Here is a 6,992-nt window from a genome sequence, read left to right as displayed (position 1 = left end):
CTCACAGCATCTTTATTTCTGTCACTTGAGTTTGCTCCTATATATCTTTTGTGTTCTTATTAACATTCTAAAAAAGTTGAAGAATTCAAAGTAATAAGTGAGTTTTCCAATATGACTATCTATAGTATTTACCATTATAACATTAGCTTCAAAAGACCTTCATGCTACCTAAGGAGATGGTAATCCTTTGTTTTGCAAAGACTTCTGAACATTGAAGACTTTCTTGTGTTCTCCTTCTGCTTAAGGTGAAATAGCTTTGACCATGAAGAACACAGCTCTGCAAGATTTTAAGGTAAAGATACAATATGAAAGACGTCCTTATTCACAGACTGTCCATTCCACGGTGTAACACAATCACATGGCTTTTACTATTTAGCATGTCCTGGGATTAGGTGAAAAATAAGACAATTCCTAATTTTAATAGTAAAGAACAACTCTGACCAGAGACTTCCTTTACCCCAATGGGTTATTTCTTTGTGCCACCAGGAGACAAGTCAAATTCTTTGTCCCCATCCTACAGATGGGAACATTGAGGGAGCAAGACCAAATGACCTATCAAATCTGTGGATGGTATCAATATCACAAGCAGGAGCTCATAACTTCCAAATCAGTTCTTAGGCCACTGGCCAGTAGCCTCAAATTGTGATCATGGGCCCTTGCAAATAGTCAAATTGACCGTACAGTCATAATAAATATTCATATAAATTAGCCAATTCATTATTATAATTACAAGTTTAATCTGAATCCTGTATGTGTAATAAAATTTAGAACTACCCCAAATATGTTTCTCATAGTAGATTGCAATTTTTAATTTCCTGACACTCTGCAGATGTCAGAGAAGGGTTACTGCGATCCCTATGTCTTTTAATATGCCCTAAAGATAAGTGAATCAAGATGAAAAAATCCATGAACCAGAGGCAACCTCATTATCCATACTCTCTGTGCTGTTCATTTCCTAAGGACTGTTCTATATGAGGGAAATTATCTATATTCTATGTATACTATAGCAGGATACATCTATTTTCCATCTGCTACATTTTCCCCCCTCTGAACTGTACTCCCCCTGTTGGTACAATCAAAAGATGCCCACTTGTCCTCAAAGAGAAAAGTATAATGAACATCTAAATTTATGCATTTCATCCTATATTTTTAGCAAAATACACAAAAAGTCAACATAATTGTTATATACTCTTAAAAATGAATTAGGCCTTAGCAGTTAGCTACCTCATTTTGTTCTAAAATTCAACAAACTCTGAGAAAATCTCTTTTTATACAATCTTTTGGATATGTCATTTGCCATTTATGTTTGATGGCCTTAAGGAAAAAAAAGTTACAAAAAGGTATTAATGCAAGTAGATAATAAAGCTGCATTCTATAAATCTATAGCAGCTTACAGTAATCATTAAAGCATGCAAAACTCTTTCATCTATTCAAAAATATGCAGTGCACAGAATGCCTGCTAAGGTGCATGACAAGTCAGAGTTAAATATATATTAATAAATGAATTAGCTTCATAAATAATAGCCATAATGACATTTTAGGAGACAATAAGTCTGAGGATTGTCAGAAAATGGTTGATGTATGAGCTTCACGTCTCAGTGATTCTTCAAAATGAATAGGCTTTGCGAGATAGTTCAGACCCACGACCAGCCTATTTCCTTGAATAATTTACTTGTTGTCAATTTGTACAGCCACATTACACATGCAAATTGTGCTGCCTGTGCAAACACCACTTGGAGATGATAAAAACAAATTTACGAAGGCTATAGAGGAAGGATTTATTTCACTTTCTCGCCCAGGTCAAGCAATACATGTATCTGACGATTGTGTGTACCCAATTTTGTTGTAATTATATCAGCAAATTATTCTTTATAATCTTATTATTTTTAGCAGTCTCCTTGTGCTTGGGATAATTAGCTTTCTTCACTCAGTGTAAAAACAATTCAACTTGCCAGCTAGGCAGGGCACAGCTCCATTATCTGTTTTGGGTTTAAATTTATTCCCTATATTCTTGGACACTTTGTGTAAATTAAAAATTTCATAGTCCCTAATACTGTACACGCTGTTCATTCAGTGATGAATTAAGGTCCCTAAACCTCTACGTTTGCTATTAGATATCTCACCCACTTTATATGTTAATCTGTGCTAATGAATTCCACAACCCCTAGCCACAGCGAGATGACTAAAATTATTACCACTTACAGAGATATGCCTTTTTCATTTAAAGTTCAATTCAAATTGCTCCCATAAACAGTCTGCCACACAAAGATACCTCCTTTAAAGAAGAGTTACTTACCTGTAAGTAGAGTTCTCTGAAGGTAGCATTATCTTTGGATACACATTCCTCAGCCACGTGACCTCTGGTTTGTGGCAGGGGGAAGCGGATCCATCCCTTGATAGTTAAGACTTTTTCCTCAAGGCACTTCATTACCTCTGCGGCTCCTGTGCCTCAAGGGTTATTTACACAACAGCCTGTCAACACAACTGCCCCTCGCCTTCTGAGGTAGGCCCTGGACCAGGCTGAAGAGCAGAGAGCCTCCTCAGAGAGGTGGCCGTTGCGTTGACGGAACATCTACACAGCAGCTTCGTACTGAACGAGTCTCAGGTAAGTGTCTTCTTCCCCCTCAAGATAGCTACCTATGAGCCTGTCATTCACCGCAAGAATAGCAAACCCAGTGAAACAAAAACACAGAAAGCAACCAAAAAGCTGGCACAGCGTTACACGTGTAGCACGACAACAATCACCCAGACGCCAGCTTGCCGATGGTGCAGCTACTTGCACTTCACGGACAGCCTGGATACACAACCAAAATTCTACCACCCTCAAAGGAAAATAATTTAGAAATGACTGTTTCCTCAGTAAAGGAGAACAGCAATACCCTCTGCTGAGCAATTGCGTTTCAAACCAGTAGAGGGCATTGGTATACATAGAGACTATATAGGTTCATTACAGTAGCTTGAAAAAATCAGCTTTATTTACATAAATAAAACAATAGCACATTTCAAATACGGTACGGAGTATCAAAACTAGCCCTTCAAAGTTAAATCAACACAAAATAAAACTAAAAAGATGGAGATTCTTATAAGACTTTCCAATTACATAGACCTTTATTGCAGTACAAATACTAAACTAATTAATTTTATCTAATATCCTTGAAAAGTAGTTAAAATAGTGTTGTTTGTTTCACAGACTAAATCAAGGAGAGGTTAAGTACCTTGCCCTAGCTCCATATCTGAGTGCCACATGAAGGAACTCCTAGCTGTAAGGCTCACTATTGCGCTTCTAAATAACGCCAATTAATAGACAAAGAAAAACTCTCTGAGAGGTTAAGAAAACTGCTTTCTGACTCTTCTTATGTAAAAACAGGCAGATTATATTTCATTTAGTGATATGGCAGAAGGATTTTTCTCTTCTATTGTCAGAGCAGAGGAAATGTATTCAAGATCCCAATCCAGCATATGGACTTTGTGTCCATTACAATAAAATTGGGATTGATGTATTTGGATCGCTGAAATTTGTCCTATACTAGGTGAAGACCTCATATAGGTGTGATGTCTATATTGCAGTGAATTATATGGCTCCAGGTCCCGTAAAACATATCCTATACTCAAAGTAACAGATGTAGTTGTAGCAACAGAGGGGTCAGGTCAGCAAGCACAACAGTCATCAGGTCCCAAGTAGCTGAATAAATGCTATGGCACTTAATGAGAAGTGAAACTTCATACCCTTGTTGCCCTACTGTAGCTGGTATCCAAACAAGTTAGGTTAAGGTTGGTATGAGTACGTCTACAACAGCTCAGTTATGCTTTGCCTTCTTCAGAAACTTGTTTTAAGAACCCATACCATTGGCACCTTTAAGTGCTTACACTCCCTGCAAGATTAATTAGTCTAATTGTTATTTGTTCCTTGGTTTGACATAATATCTAAAATCTGTCACATACCTTCAGTGGCAACTTAAAATTAGTTGTCTAAAACTTCTCTACCTGTTTGTGCTTGTTCCCCTCTTCCCTGTTCACACCCACAGTATCACCACTCTTAAAACAAAATCTGATCTGCTTTTGAATCGGTTCCTAAACTGCCATACTATTCAATGGTCATAATCAGAATTAATCCCCACAAAATACAGGACTGAAAGCTGTGGTGGTTTAATAATTTGATCAGATATCCCCAGCTGAGGGAAGGGAACATCTGTTATGAAGGCTGACCCTTTGAAAACTGGCCTGACAGTTTTAGCCTTCCAATGCAGCCCTTGCCAGTGTCTGCCAATGCCCTGAATAGTCCAAATGAGATCAAACCCTGCAGTTTATGCTTGCAATAGACAAGCATGATGAAAACGCTTTCTACCTGTGAGATACTGAAGTTGAAAATATGTTGCTCATTCCTTACAGGAAGCCTGTGGTAAGAATGATAACTGAGTGCAGATCTTCCAGGCTTCAATCAGGAATTTTGAACAAAAGATCTTACTTCCTCCCTGAATACTAACTGTGTGCTAATACTTTAGAGATGTCTTTTTTAAAAAAGTCAACAAAGCAACCTGCTCATGTGCTGCTGATGCTTAAAACCACGGACATTTCTTTCTGTATCTATGGACAGAATTTTCATAAAAATGCAAACCTCAGAGGAACAAGGACATAGTAAATGACGGTATGACAATGTTCTCACTGAAAGCTCAGGGCTTGATCCTACATTGTTCAGTTATGTAGTGCTGTCAAACAAGAAAATTTAGAAGCATCTGAGCAGACCTGCTCTGATGCTGCATAACAAAGAGCCCTGTGGACTGACCACGGAGCTCTTCTTGGCTAGTAGCAGTACAAGGACTAAGAAGGGAGCACATAGCAAAGCTTCTCCACTGTACACGGGGGATTGTACTCAAGCCTGTTTTTCTTCAGAATACTATTCTTTGTTACATCCCTTTCCATTTTTTTGCCTAGTGTCCTTGAGAACATGGGAATGAGAACACAAGGGGACTTGAGACTTAGATCAATTGACAGAAAACAATCCTTGGTATATAAGCCAACTGCACGCACACGCGGCCAACTTGTGTTGCAGTGTAACAGCTCTGTGCTCTCTGCTGCACACTCGTGGCTTAATCCAAACCTAAATGAAGCCGATGGAAATCTTTCTACTGACTTTCACAGGCTTTCGATCAGGGCTCAAGCAAGGGCCTGGCTGGATTAAAGTCTTACTTTGAATGAGGTAAAGACAGCTCAAATTACACAACATCATTACTACTTACAATATATACTATAGAATATTTACTAATATACTTTAATGTACGGTCTTAGATAATGTTCTTTGGAGATTTCCATTAATTGTCTCTGTGATGGTTCTTGTAATGTTTGTTTAGCAAGAATTAATTTGGTTCTTATATGGCACAGTACATGGTAAAAAAACCCCTCTGTAATCCTTTTAACTGACTTTAAATGCTCATTTGAATATAATTATTTTAAAGAAATAATAAAAAGTATTTTTTAAGTTAGCAACAAATTAAAAGTTTAGGAGGAAAACAGGTTATTTTATTGTCTTTACATCTCTCTTTAAAATCATATTAATTTTCCTTTCCAACACTATTTTATTGTATTAAAATATAATCATGCTAGAAAAATTTCTCATTATGTTAGCAAAAATGAATACAAGGTAGATAGTATACTAACACAATAACTGTAATCTGCTAATACAATAAGGCCTTCCTATTATGTTTAAACAAGAATTCACTCCTTGATCATTTCTACTTATTTCCAAAACACTGTCTCAAAAGGATAAAATGTAGCATATTTCCATGCTTAAGAAAAAGTTTCTGATGTCCTCACTTACTGCTAAAAACCAAGGAACAGCTAATAATGCATAATTTATGTTGTAGTAGATTCCATTTCTGTACTAGGAAACTGTGTATATTTTGTGGAAATAAGCATGTACATGATTATTTATGATAAGCTAAACATGGCTTCAAGCACATGTCTGAGGAAATAGTTCAGGCTTTCACCATGTCCTGAAGCCCAACAACCTAACCTCTAGCCGGTCTGAAGAAAAGAATTCCACCGTGAGAACCTGCTGTGAGGATGAGGCATGTACACAGCCCTTAGCTTTTCTGATACCTGACAGATCTGACCACTTTTGTTACAGTTACTCATTAAGAAAGTGTTTCAAAAGAACCCAAGCAATGTTGAGTTTTGTAGACCATAATCAATACTTTTTACCCAGAAACTAGAAACACTCTTTCACTAGCTCCCTTTCAGTGCTGCTATATGAAAATAAGCAAAGGTGTGGAAAAATGCTCTGTTCAGGCTTGATACAGTGCATGTTGCCAAACGTGGTGGTGGTATGAAGAGTCCATCCTAAACAGTATGAGGAGTAAAAATAGCACCAGAAGCACAGATTTGTTACCCAAATGAATACAGGCTATCCTCTTCTCAAGCAACCTTGCTTAAGACTACCTCAGGACAGCATGAACTAGAAGTACCATAGTGCTGTACACTAATACTTGGTTACTCTACAGTAACAATAGAAAGACCAACCCCCAGATGGGCTGTTTCCAATTCCTGAGCAGAGCGTGTGCTTTGCTCTACAGAGATTCCCATAGCGGGAATCTCATATTCCTATTGCCACAAGACAATACATCTGACAAAGTAAACTATAACAACTGGGACTCAAAGTAGTATCCAAGTAAATATCCAACAGCAGAAGGTAAAGGTAGGGAACAGAGATACAGAGAAAATCACCTAGAACCTGAAAATTCATAGCGATCCTGAAAGATTCAAGTTAAACTTGATGTTACATCTGATTGCAGTAGGCCTTCTTTCTAAAGTTCAAGTAGTTTTTAATAATATCATCAAAAATAGCTAACCTGTAATTACTGTGTTGCCCTAGTTCGATGTTCCACAGGAATCTGGGAGGCATGACTCATTTCATTCACAGGAGTCATTGTTTGGCAGGTCTCCAGGACAGGAATTCAAGTGAGAAAGGAAGTTAGATCAGTTGACCAAAAGGAAAT

Source organism: Haliaeetus albicilla, chromosome 11, assembly GCF_947461875.1.
Source record: "Haliaeetus albicilla chromosome 11, bHalAlb1.1, whole genome shotgun sequence".
Lineage (NCBI taxonomy): Eukaryota > Metazoa > Chordata > Aves > Accipitriformes > Accipitridae > Haliaeetus > Haliaeetus albicilla.
This window is presented reverse-complemented; position numbering follows the sequence as displayed.